The sequence below is a fragment of the Pan paniscus genome, chromosome 18, assembly GCF_029289425.2.
Source record: "Pan paniscus chromosome 18, NHGRI_mPanPan1-v2.0_pri, whole genome shotgun sequence".
NCBI classification, from domain to species: Eukaryota; Metazoa; Chordata; class Mammalia; order Primates; family Hominidae; genus Pan; species Pan paniscus.
Window position 1 is genome coordinate 91,791,952 of NC_073267.2, and position 12,913 is coordinate 91,804,864.

The 12,913-nt window shown below is 44.1% G+C and overlaps 1 protein-coding gene and 1 long non-coding RNA gene across 2 annotated transcripts in view; one reads left to right on the plus strand and one right to left on the minus strand.

The window, feature by feature from the left end:
* Window positions 1–12,913, plus strand: part of HSD17B2 (hydroxysteroid 17-beta dehydrogenase 2) — a 62,900-nt gene that overhangs the window by 6,316 nt on the left and 43,671 nt on the right. The gene's annotated exons all lie outside the window — the stretch shown is intronic.
* Window positions 1,489–12,913, minus strand: part of LOC134729370 (uncharacterized) — a 97,722-nt gene continuing 86,297 nt past the window's right edge. The window contains exon 3 of the long non-coding RNA XR_010110379.1: window positions 1,489–2,676. This is a non-coding gene — a long non-coding RNA (uncharacterized LOC134729370). The remainder of the gene's footprint in view (window positions 2,677–12,913) is intronic.

Genomic DNA, 12,913 nt, shown 5'->3' on the forward strand with positions numbered 1-12,913 from the left:
ACCAGAGCTTGACTTCTGCACCAGCACTGCTGACCATATTTTCTTTCTTTTCATGGCCTTGTTAGCCTTGCAGGAACTGCATTTCCATGCTTCTTTGTCCTTTGACTCTTCCGGGTTCTTCCTACACTTCCTCCAAGGTAATCTCTGACTCTGTCTTTACTCCACCTTCTTATATGGCTGCATTCTCTACCCAGCAGCAAAGTCATACCTGCTCCTGTGGTATCAATTATCTCCTCTGTGAGAGGATTGGCAAATTGTGGTTTTGTATACCTGACATTCTTATGAGCTCCTGACTCATATTTCCAGAATTTTAGCCTGAAACTTTAAATTTGGCATGTTTTAAAAAAATTTTATCATCTCCTCTTGTGATCCTTTTCCCTTTCTTTTCTTTTTTTTTTTTTTTTTAATTTTTTTTATGCACAGAGTCTCGCTCTGTCACCCAGGCTGGAGTGCAGTGGTGCGATCTTGGTTCACTGCAATCTCTGCCTTCCAGGTTCAAGCAATTCTCCTTGCCTCAGCCTCCCGAGTAGCTGGGATTACAGGGGCCCACAACCATGCCTAGCTAATTTTTGTATTTTTTAGTAGAGATGGGGTTATGCCATTTTGACCAGGCTGGGCTTGAACCCCTGACCTCAAGTGATCTTCCCGCCTCAGCCTCCCAAAGTGCTGGGATTACAGGCATGAGCCACCACGCCCAGCCTCCCACAGTGCTGGGATGACAGGCGTGAGCCACCACGCCCAGCCTCCCACAGTGCTGGGATGACAGGCGTGAGCCAGAACTATTGCACTTGGCCTCAGTGTCTAAAACTTGGTGGAGGGTGGTAAGTTCCATGCAAACTGGAGCACATACCTCGTGACTAGAGAAGGCAGCTGCTTCCTACTTCCAGTCAATTATTGCCACTTTGCCATTTTTGTGGTATTTAAGGGGAAATAGAAAATTGTGGATCTTTGTGTGTGAAATCTCCCATTTAAAACAAGTTGGCAATGATTTCTTTCTTATATTTTATTTTATTTGTTTATTATTTTTTGAGAAGGAGTTTTGGTCTTGTTACCCAGGCTGGAGTGCAATGGCACGATCTCGGCTCACTGCAACCTCCTTCTCCTGGGTTCAAGCAATTCTCCTGCCTCAGCCTCCCAAGTAGCTGGGATTATAGGCACCCATCACCATGCTCAGCTAATTTTGTATTTTTAGTAGAGATGGGCTTTCACCATGTTGGCCAGGCTGGTCTCGAACTCCTGACCTCAGCTAATCCACCTGCCTCGGCCTCCCAAAGTGCTGGGATTACAGGTATAAGCCACTGCATCTGGTCTCTTTCTTATATTTTAAACAATCTCATAGATCAAACAGAACACATTCTTGGGGCCAAATGTTAGCTTTCAACTTCTGCTCTGGTTCCTGCAGAGAGGAGCAGGCAGAGAAGAAACTTTTCTCTTGCTCATGCAATTGCGTCTCTTGACATCATTTCTGTGGGTTACTTTGCTCTCAGGGCCTCTGTCTTCTTACTCAGGCTATCACAGACTCCTTCAAGGAAGGATGAGGGGAGAAAGAAGCTCGTCTTGGGCCAAGCTTTTCCCTAGTGGAGCACATAGAGCTTTGAGGCTTCCATGTTCCCTCCCATTAGCAAGTGCGATGTGGGGACTGGGGCTCCCCAGGCAGGATCTGGCCACATGCAAGGGGTCTCCTCTGGCCTGCCCTCCTTGTTTCAGGTCACTTGTGATATTGGGGGGAAAGGGGTGAGGAGCCAAGAACAGCTCATTCAGCCACTTTAGGGTTTATAAAAATCATATAGATAAACTTTATTTCAGACCCAACCATTTCCCAACACCTGAACACCATTTTCAGGATCATCGCATTTCATCCATTGGGGTTTTGAATAATCCCAGTGACAGGGAGTTGACCCCCTATTGGTGGAAGTTATTTCATTTTTATACAATGCTAATGGTTGTAAATATCTTCCTTATAATGAGCGAAATATTCTTCCCTTGAAGTTAACTCTGCTCTGGGAAGTCACATAATCTAATTAAAGTATTATTTTGCATGATTGCCCTTGAAACATGTGGACTGCATCATATCAGAATCAAATCTTCTTTGAACTAAATCTTCTCATTCCTTTTACCATTCCTCCCATGGCCTAGTTTCCAGAATGTTCATCATTCTATTTAGCCTCCTCTGAACCATTTCCAGTTTCTTTCTTGACATTCCTCTGAGCTGTTGACTCAGAGTTAATATCACATGCCATCTTGGTATGAGCAATACAAACCCAAGTGGAACTAAATGAGGTGAAATTAAATCAGAACAAATGCAGGGTTCTTCACCAGATGCTGTTGCTTTGTTTGGTGGGGTCAGTCCCTAAACAGAATTTCCCCTGAATTCTGACCCAATGGAGAAATGAGACAGGGGGCTTAAGACATCAGCTTTATTCCTGATAGATGCATTGGAGCACGGGTCTTAGGCATGTGGTAATAACGGTGCTCAGCCAAGGCAAGGTCGAAAAGTCTCAGGCCTCACCCACAGATGGGGCCTGGGCTGGGCAGCTGGGCTTAGCACAGGTGTTTATAGGCTGGGAGGTTGGAAGGAAGAGACAATAGGGTCCACGTGAGGGTCTGGCCTCTTGGATTTTCTCCTCTCCTTCTCAGTCCTGATCATTTCCTCCGAGTTGTCATTTGGTTCTCCTGCTAGAGAGAGAAAAGACCTTTGCACCAGGCAAAATGTTCATGTCCAATTCTTTCTGCCAAACTCACCAATCAGATACTTTGCTCTACCTCCCTGGGGGGAGGAGGGTAGAGGAGCCAGAGGGGCCAGGAACGTCACACTGAAAGCTATCCCTCCATATTGCAGACAGCATAGGAAGTGGGGAAGAAGTGTTCCCCTGTCACACTAGGTTCAGAAAACCAACACTTCTGACTGGGCATGGTGGCTCACGCTTGTAATCTCAGCACTTTGGGAGGCCAGGGTGGGCAGATCACCTGAGGTCAGGAGTTCGAGACCAGCCTGGCCAACAGGGCGAAACCCAATCTCTACCAAAAATGCAAAAATTATTAGGGCATGGTGGTGTGCACCTGTAATCCCGGCTACCCTACTCAGGAGGCTGAGACAGGAAAATCGCTTGAACATGAGAGGCAGAGGTTGCAGTGAGCTGAGATCACACCACTGCACTCCAGCTTGGGTGACAGAGTAAAACTCTGTCCAAAAAAAAAAGAGAGAAAAAAGAAAAGAAAATCAACTCTCTCTGAATAGCGGATGCTGTGTCTAAACTGCAAACTGCAGCTGGTATGAAAATGGTCCAGGGAGGTTTGACTGTGAACTTAAATGGGGTCAGCACTGGGCTGTTTACCCCCAGTGAGCCCCCCATCCATCTTAAGCTTCCCTCTTAAGATATACAGTATCTAAATGAAGATATTAGACTACTCACTAGTTCTGCACTCATGAGAAAGCTGCTTCACCTCTATGAGGTTAATTTTTCTCACATATAAAGTGGAATCATGATTGATATCTCTTCTAAGTATTAAGCAAGATTGTGAATATATATTGCTGCCTGATACATAGTAGCTGCTTTATAAAATATAATGATTTTTACCTATTTTCTATCTTTTCTAGTTCAGTAATCCCCTTGGCAAAGGACACAAAAGGAATATAGGCGATAAGAGTTCTGCCTTCTGGGCCATTCATTAATGTGCCTCATCAGCCTCATACAATAGTGCCCTGCTCCTTTGTTCTTTTGCACTCTGACTGTTTCTTGGCTAGCAAGCCCTCTTTTTGTAGCAGACTTGCTTTGCAGGTCTCAGCTTAATCCCAGTTTTCACTGACAGATGCTTCTCCAGTGTTGACACCCTTGGCTCTGTGCTGTCTAACTTTGGTTCATGCCCTTTTAAGCTCTGACCTCTTTGAGAGCTTCTGCTGGGACCACTCTAGCCTCTTGTGTTTTCTCTCCTGATTCTTCTCAGTCCTGTTAATTTACCCTGAGCTGTCTTTTTGTTTCTTCTGTTACGGAGAGTCTTTGGGAGGTGCTGGATTGTGAAGACCTTTGCTCTAGGCAAACTGTTCACCTGTTGCATTTCCTCCTGAGTCCCCATCTCTCTATGAGGCAGGGCATTACCTCTTAGGTGGGGAGCGAAGGGTGCTGACTGGGAGCAGGATGTGTGATTGATGTGAGCCGTGGCTGGGGCCGAAGCTGGTTGTTTTCACAGCTCATGTTTTCAGTACCAATTGCCTACTATGCACACTCGAGATACAGTGTGGAGCAAAAACAGAATAAGGCCCTGCCTCATGAAGCTTAATTCTAGCGGAGGAAGACATAACACAACAAACCAATGAATGGATAAGATGATCTCGGTGCCACAAAACCCTCATGGCCAGGATAGTGGTGTGACTGTGCTATTGAGAGCCACCTTGTATCAGAGGCTTCCTATGTGTCAGATACTGTAAGGAGCACTTTCCATGCCTAATTTCATTTAATTCTCACAAACACCTTATAAGATAATTTAAAAAAATATTATGGGCCAGGCACGGTGGCTCACGCCTGTAATCCCAGCACTTTGGGAGGCTGAGACAGGCAGATCGCTTGAGCCCGGGAGTTCAACACTAGACTGAGCAACATGGTAAAACCCCATATCTACCAAAAATACAAAAATTAGATGGGCATGGTGGTGGGCACCTGTAATCCCAGCTACTCGGGGAGGCTGAGCCAGGAGGATCGCTTGAACCTGGGAGTCAGATGTTGCAGTGAGGTGATATGGAAAAAAAAATCATGAAAATCTTTAAGTGTACACAAGAGGAGCCAATGTACACAGTATACTCAATACCCCTATTCTAGAGTGATCATGGTCCAGATACTGATGAAATGGTTTTTATTATTAACCCCACTCAACGATGAAGAAATTGAGGTTTTTCAAGAGTTTACATAACTAAGGCCAAGTGACAAATAAGTAATTGGCAGTGCTGGAATTCAAATGCAGGTCTTTTAGCTCAAGGAGATAATATAAGCAGTGCAGAAAGGTAGATGGCAAGTGTGCTCCCCTTGAGGGAAAGGGGCATTGGCTGCCATCTTTTTCAGACCTGCTCAGCTGACCCAAGCACCTTCCGCATTCAGACACAGAATCTTATGCAAAGCTGACTTTCATTCCTTAAGAAAGAGAACTCCTTACCCCATAGCACCAGAGAACATTAAAGACTGAACAGCCAGGAACTTCCTGATCTCCCTCCATTAGCAGGGGTGGCACTTCTCCAGTGAGCAATCATAAGTGCTCTGTGCTCATGAAGCTTGTCACTGTTTTCCAAATATTCCCAGTCATGCCCGGGGTTTGTTACCTGGCTACCTCTAGATTACTACTTTAGAACCTACCTGGCATGTTGTTAAAGAATGAAGTTTACGGAAGAGCTAGAGAAGAAGACAATGGCATAGGAGGGTTTTAAAAAAGAACTCTGATTAGCAGTGTGGAAAGGGGATTAGAATCCATTCATTCGTTATTTCACCAACACTTATTGAGCAACTCTGTGCCTGGTACTGGGAATACAGTGGCAAATAGTATGCGTTCATGACATTGAATCGACTTGCAGTATAGAGGAGCAGGTAGGCAAGAAGCCAGTATATTGCAGGACAGTATAATGTGTGAGAGTTCAGAGAAGTGGGCAGAAGTGAGAAGAGGCAAGAGCATGTAGGAGACTGGGGTAGAGGCCATGAGTTGGAAGAGCAAGCAGCCAACTGGAGGGACTTTATGAAGGAAGCCCTGTAGGACTTGCTGTCTTATTGGACCTAGGCAGAGAAGAAAAGGAGAGACCCACTGCACATTGGACTCTCCCTATCATGGCTCTCATCAATGCCCTTTCTGATTCTTCTTTTGACTGCCTGGATTTCCAGATGGACCATGAGCTCCATGCAGGGAGGCACTATGGCCCCAGTGAAAAACATGGTGTCCACAACAGGCTCAAGGAATGAATGCATAGGCAAAGGAGCGTAGAGAATGATTCTGAGGGTCTGAGGGTGATTTTTACAATGAAGAGAAACCATAGGTCTTGCGAGACTGAGGAAGAGGAGCTGACTTTGCGAAAAATATAATATCTTTTGTTTGAGACATGTTGAATTTGACATGCCAAGGTTGTATTCAGGTGGTGGTGTCCAAATTAAATTGGAGAAATGAGGCTAAAATCCAAGAAACAGCCCAAGATGGAAGATAAAATTAGATTAATCTTCCACATAGGTAGGACAAATGAAGCTCTGAAACCTAAGAAGATATCTGAGAGACGAGTGTAGACAGAGATTAGGACAGGGCACTGGGCGGTGGGGTCCACTCATACCTATAGGATAGGAGGTGGAAGGGAGACCTGGGTGGTGTAGGGTTCCAAGGAAAATAGTTACAAACAACATCCAGTATGGAGGAGAGAGTAAATGAGATGAGCTGATAGCTCCGCTTTCACTGCCTTGGGGATACCGATTAGAGAGAATTCTTTCAGGAAAGGGTACAGGAAGGAGTCCCAGTGCAAAGGCAGCAAGGAGATGATGTTAGTGAGCAACTCTGAAAATTTGAGAATTTTGGTGGAAAAGGGAAGGAGAAGATGGGGAATTAGCTCCAGGGAACATGAAGATCAAAAGAAAAAATTTGGTGGAAGAGAGAAATTTGGGGAGTGATTTGGAGACCCAGAAGGAAGGACTTGAAGAAGAGACATTAATAGTACAAAAAGGATTGTGATAACTGATGAACTAGGAGGCTGTTGCTTAAGAGATAAAGAAAAAGTGGACACTATAGACATCGCAGCTTTTGTTCTAGTTTGCAAGGCTAATATGACATGTTATTGGTTAGGAAGGCAATTTACTTATATAGGAAATCTTCAATTGTTTGTGGTGCCAGTGTTGGTTATAGGGTAGTTGTATAAGATGTGACAATGTACTGCTTGTAGTCAGTAGAATAGTTATGAGAATAAAATGAAATGAGCATGCCAAATGCTTAGTGTTGTGCCTGGCTGCATAGTACACAAACAGTGAATGCTGCTGTAGGAAATCAAAGAAGACAAAGGACAATAAAGTAACCAGAGAACGCATTATGATGAAAATAATCCTGGCTACTTTCTGGGCTAGAACAGGTAGTCCCATGTTGAGCTTATATGTTTCTGTTCAATTACATCTCTCCTGTTTATGACCCTTTCATATTCTTTATCAGCATTCTCTGTGACTATTTATTTAATATACTCTTCCCTCTCAAGCAATTGTTCTTTACTGGGAGCAATTTGGTTACCTAGGGGAATATTTGGCAATTCTGGAGATATTTTTGGTTGTCAAAACCTATAGGGTAGGGGGGAGTGACAACATGCTACAGGTATTGAGTGTTGAGGCCAGGATGCCACTGAACATTCTATAATGCAAAGGACAGCCCCTACCACAAAAAAATTACCTGACCTCAAATGTCAATAGCTCTGAAGTTGAGATACTTTGTCCTAGATGACGGGTCATCTCATTCATGTGCATCATGGTTTCCCCAAGTGCCAGGTACAAAGCAAGTCACATGATGGGTGCCCCATAATAATAAAGGGAATGGAGATTTAACTGCACCTTGAAGAATAGGCCAGGTCTGAATGTATCTCCTGCTTTGAGTACAAGGTGTCAGAAGATGCTGTGAGCATTTTGGAAAGAAAGTTCACAAAAGAGATTGCAAACATTCTGGCTCCCAAAGTATGAAAGAGAGGAAACAGCCCTGGGGCTTTATCAGGAGACTGACATTGCCATAAACAAGAGAGTCTTGGAACAAAAGGTCTGGAACTGCAGGTAATACAAGAACACCCAAGACTACAAGCAGTTCATTGTTTTGACAGATAGACTTCAGCCAACCACTGAAGCAGCAGAGATGGAATTTTTAAATAGACACAAACTAGAGACTGTTCCTTTGGTAAGGCACGAAGGTGAGGCTTCTCAGCCCCATAGTGGGGCTGCATGCAAACAGATAAGGTCTCCACCTCGGGACAGCTTCTTGAATCCGGTGGATATCAACTGTCACTGTGTGTCAGAATCACCTTGGGGCTTTTAAAAAATAATGATGCTTGGGCACCCACTCCCAGAGCTCAAGTTTACCTGATCTAAGGCATGTGCCTGGACATTGGTGTTTCTTTAGAGAGCCTCCGTCCCAGGTGAAGCTAATGGATAGCCAGCCCTACTTTACGAATGAACCACAGCTCAAAATCTTGTATAAACAATTTCTCTCTCCAACACCTTATGTACTCAGTTCCACTGGATGTCTTGGGCTTTATATGGTTAAACTGAGTTCTTGATTTGGGACCCTTCCCTACCTGGCCCTTGCTCAGGGTTCCTCATCTTGGTGAGCTGCACTACCCAGCATTCTGTAGAGACCAGAATCCCAAGAACTCCCCTTCATTCTCATTTCTCTGCCCATCTTCTCCCCTGCCCACCCATATACAATTCGTTCTCAGTGCTGAGGCTATTACTTTCCAAGTGCACCTAGATATGTCCACGGCTCGCCACCTCCCCTGCTTCTGATGTAGTCAAAGCTACCGTCACTTGTTCTAGGGCTACTCCCTGACCTCTGGGATTCCACTTTTGCCTCTTTAAGTTGTTCTCTGCAGAGTAGGTTGAGTGTCTTTTTCTGGCTTAAGACCCATCAAAGGCTTTCTGCTGTAGAGAATTCAAACCCAAACTTTTGCCCAAGACCAGAAGGCCCTGTGGAATCTGAGCCCCCAGATCCCACACCTCTCTCCCCTGCTAGTTAGCTTGAAGCACCAAGCTCTAAAGTCTTTCCATTTACTGTTCTTTTCACCTGGAATGCTTTTTCCTCCACCCTTTACAGGCTGGCTTCTTCTTCACCTTCATGTCTTCGTCTAAGACATGACAATTAACTGCTTGTAGTCATGCTTTTGTTTTGTTTTTGTTTTTGTTTTTAAATCTTGGCACTATTGACATTTGGGGCTGGAAAATTTCTTTGTCGTTGGAGCTTTTCTGTACATTATAGGATGTTTAGTCTCTACTCACTGGATGACACAATAATCTGCTCCCCAGTTGTGATAAGAAAAAATGTCTCTAGACAATGCCAAATGCCTCATGAGGACAAAATCCCTGCCAATTGATAACTACTAGCTTAAATATTAACTTCTTGAACAGGTATTCTCCGTTCTCCAGGCTTTAAGTCTCCAGGTGTATTTCTCAATCTTCATATCCTATTTGCTACTTTCATAGAACTTTTCTCACCTTGAAACTGAATATTTATCTAGTAAATATCTGTGTCATAGTCCCACTAGACTATCTTGACTATTTCATTCAATTCTGTAATGATAGCACTGCGTACGGCTCCTGGTATGCAGTAGATGCTTAATAAACTTCTGTTGAAGAAATGCGTGCATGCATGAATGAATGCATGAACAAACGAAGACTGCTAGGCAGGCAAGTGCCTTCCCGCCAGGGTTAGAGAGATTATCTAGCAGTGCAAAAAGACCATGGACTAAAAAGGAATGAGATAATGCCCCTTGCAGAGACATGGATGAAGCTGGAAGCCATCATCCTCAGCAAACTAACACAGGAACAGAAAACCAAGTATCGCATGTTCTCACTCATAAGTGGGAACTGAACTATGAGAACATATGGACACAGAGAGAGTAACAGCACACATCGGGGCCTATAGGGGTGGGGGTGAGGGTGAGGGGAGGGAAAGTATCAGGACAAATAGCTAATGCATGCAGGGCTTAACACTAGGGTGACGAGTTGATAGGTGCAGCAAACTACCATGCCACACATACAGCTATGTAACCAACCTGTAAGTTCTGCACATGTATCCCGGAACTTCAAGTAAAATAAAAAAAGAAAAAAAGAGCACGGACTTTGGAATCGTTAGTTGCAGCTTCTCAGCTCTGCCAGCTGCTTGCTGTGTGACCTGGGTCAGATAATTAACATCTCAGAGCCTCAGATTACTAATCTGTAAAATGGGGATACTACTTTTGAGAGTTTGCTTAACTATGTAATCTTCCCTGCTCTCTCCCAGACCCCATGGGCATTGGATGCTTCTTCATGTGCCCTTGGCACCCGGTGCAGGTCTCTATCGAGGGCTCACCATCACCAAGGATAGGATCACACTGTGCCGTCAGTGCCTTATACAGAGCCAACCACATCATAGGTGCTCAGGAAATAACGTCTGTGCGGTGTATGACCAGGAATCAAGTTGTATCCGAGATTTGATGACAGTCTTGCAGGTAGTTTGCTGAGACTATTCTTATAGGGGTTGGTCCCTGGAAAAATGAGCAATTCCAGGTCCTTCCTTGGTGGGCTGTGGGACTGGGGAGGCTGTGCCCCTCTCTGTTGTTCGGGTGGGCATTCTGGTTTGCCAAAAATTGAGAAGCTACGCCTGGATCCTCTTACCTCTTTTTCTGTTTTGGTCTTCTGCCCAGGCCTTTGCAAATAATGAATTTAACAAAGATGTTGTCTGACTGTCTCTTAGACCCAGGAAACTGAGTGTGGGCAGCTGTTCCTCCTTGGTCAGAGCAAGCGAACTGTCATGTATCCAAATGTTTCTAGTGAGAGGGTCCTGTGAATGCAATTGTCAGTGAGTTCTAGTTTGCTCATAGCATGAGTCTCCCTCAGGGAGCATCCCTTGAGGTTTTCTACCTGCTCAGAAACTCTCTAGAGAAGGCTAGACCCTGGGCATGCATTTCCCTTGAACTAGCTTTTCCTAGTCCCACTAGGAGAGTAAATGACAAAAGCTGGGCCCTGAATCTAGGTCTTGCCCATCTCTCTATTTTTTTATGCTCAAAACTCACAATCCAGGGAAAAATATCCTTTCTCTTAGCTTGGGCAGTGTTGGGCGGTCTACTGAAGATCACATGTAGTAGGAGAGGGGTAGTTCACTTTATTGGTCTCCTGGAACTGCTGTAAAAAAGTATAACAGACTGGGTGCCTTAAAACAGCAGAAATTTATTCACTCACATTTCTGGAGGCTGAAAAACTGAAGAGCATGGTACTGGCATTGCTCTTTCTTTCTGCATCATAACATGGTGGAGGGCATCATATAGCAAGAGGGCAAGAGCATGCCAGCTTAGGTCTCTCTTCCTCTTCTTATAAAGCCACCAGCCCCCTCTTGGGGGCCCCATTACGACCTTATCTAGTCCTAATTACCTCCCAAAGGCTCCATCTCTCAATGCCATCAACATATGAATTTGGGGATTAAGTTTACTACACATGAAATTTGGGGAACACATTCCAACTATAGCACTTATTAGCTAAAAGTTGCTAAGAACTTTTTTTTCTGGTAGCACAGGCTTTGGCTGCATGGCAAATGCAGAAGTCAACAGAAGGAGCCCACGTACATCAGGGAATTGGTGATCAGAGTCACCTAGACTGCAGGGGAAAAAGCCAAACCAAAAGTCTTACAGGTAGAGAAGATTTGGAAGAGGCGCACATCCCAAGCAAACTACAATTGATACACCCCTGCAGAGTCTACAGAAATGAAAAGAGAAGATTGAAATATCATCATTTTTCATTCTCCCGAGTTTTAATTTTTATTTATTTTTTATTATTTATTTATTTTTAAAGTAGCAGAGATTGAAAACTAAGATAAAAAATACCAACATAACCAATGATAAGTTTAGCAGGACTGGGGAAAGTTCATAGCGCTAGCCATGGACTCTGAGTTCTCCACTAGACTGTAAGACCTTGAGGCCAAGAACTGTGTCCATCTTGGTCACCATTGTACCTGTAGCACCCAGCCCAGCATGGGGGAGCAGAGAGAAGCTGAGTGAATTGATTAAATTCTTTGGTTGTGGTTGACCTCTAAAGATGTTCTATCAACTCTGAGACTGTGCACAGAGAAGACTTTGTGTGCTGCTGTCCGTAGAAAGAAAGCTTCATCTTGTGTTGCTGCTGGGGAGCTCAAACAACACTGGACATGGATGGTACTGGACTGGTAGAGCATCTCCCTCTTGTATTATGTAAAGAAGTTCTAACATAGAACGCATAACCATAAATAGAAGTTCATTATCAGTTTTATTTAATAAGCAGTTGTTCCTGATAATCAAAGTGATTCAGATATCACTTAAGGTCACCATGCTCATTAAGTCAAGAGATCATATGCTGGAGTCCTTACATGATGACCTAAGGCAGGTCTATCCATGCCTTCAACAGCATGTTTACAAATTCCCAAGCTTGTCTTTCTCCAAGTCACCTCTGGCTGTGATTTCTAGTGAAGATGAACTCTCATCTCTCATTCTTTACTCTGCTATCAGTCCAAACATGTAAGAGCCCTTTCTCCTTAATCACTTAACCTTAACCCACATATCGAAAAAAAAAAAAAAAAAAGAAAAAAAGAAAGAAAAGCCACGCACATAGATCAGATGAAAGTAATATGCTTTCCAGAAAATTCAGGGCTCCTCTGTCATCACAGACATTGTAAATATTAGACTGCCCCATTCTTTTTTAAATGTAACTTTTTTTTTTGAGAGAGTCTCGCTGTGTCACCCAGGCTGGAGTGTAGTGGTGTGATCTTGGCTCACTGCAACTTCCGCCTCCCAGGTTCAAGCGATTCTCCTGCTTCAGCCTCCCAAGTAGCTGGGACTACAGGTGTGTGCCACCACAGCTGGCTAATTTTTGCATTTTTAGTAGACATGAGGTTTCACCATGTTGCCCAGGCTGGCCTCAAACTCCTGACCTCAAGTTATCCACCTGCCTCAGCCTCCCAAAGTGCTGGGATTACATGCATGAGCCACCGGGCTCAGCCCTGCCCTATTCTTAACATACCACTTAGCCATTTCCACAAACTTGATTTCCCAGCCTCCAGAAATTTTGCTTTCTCTCCCCACTCCCACTTCATCTCTTTGAGATGTCATTTTTTCCTCTTTCCCCACTAGTGTCTTTAGCAGAAAGGAAAGGGTGCTGTCCAATAGAAATCTTTCTATTTTTTTTAAAACCTAAGTCAACTCAAGTCACACCTT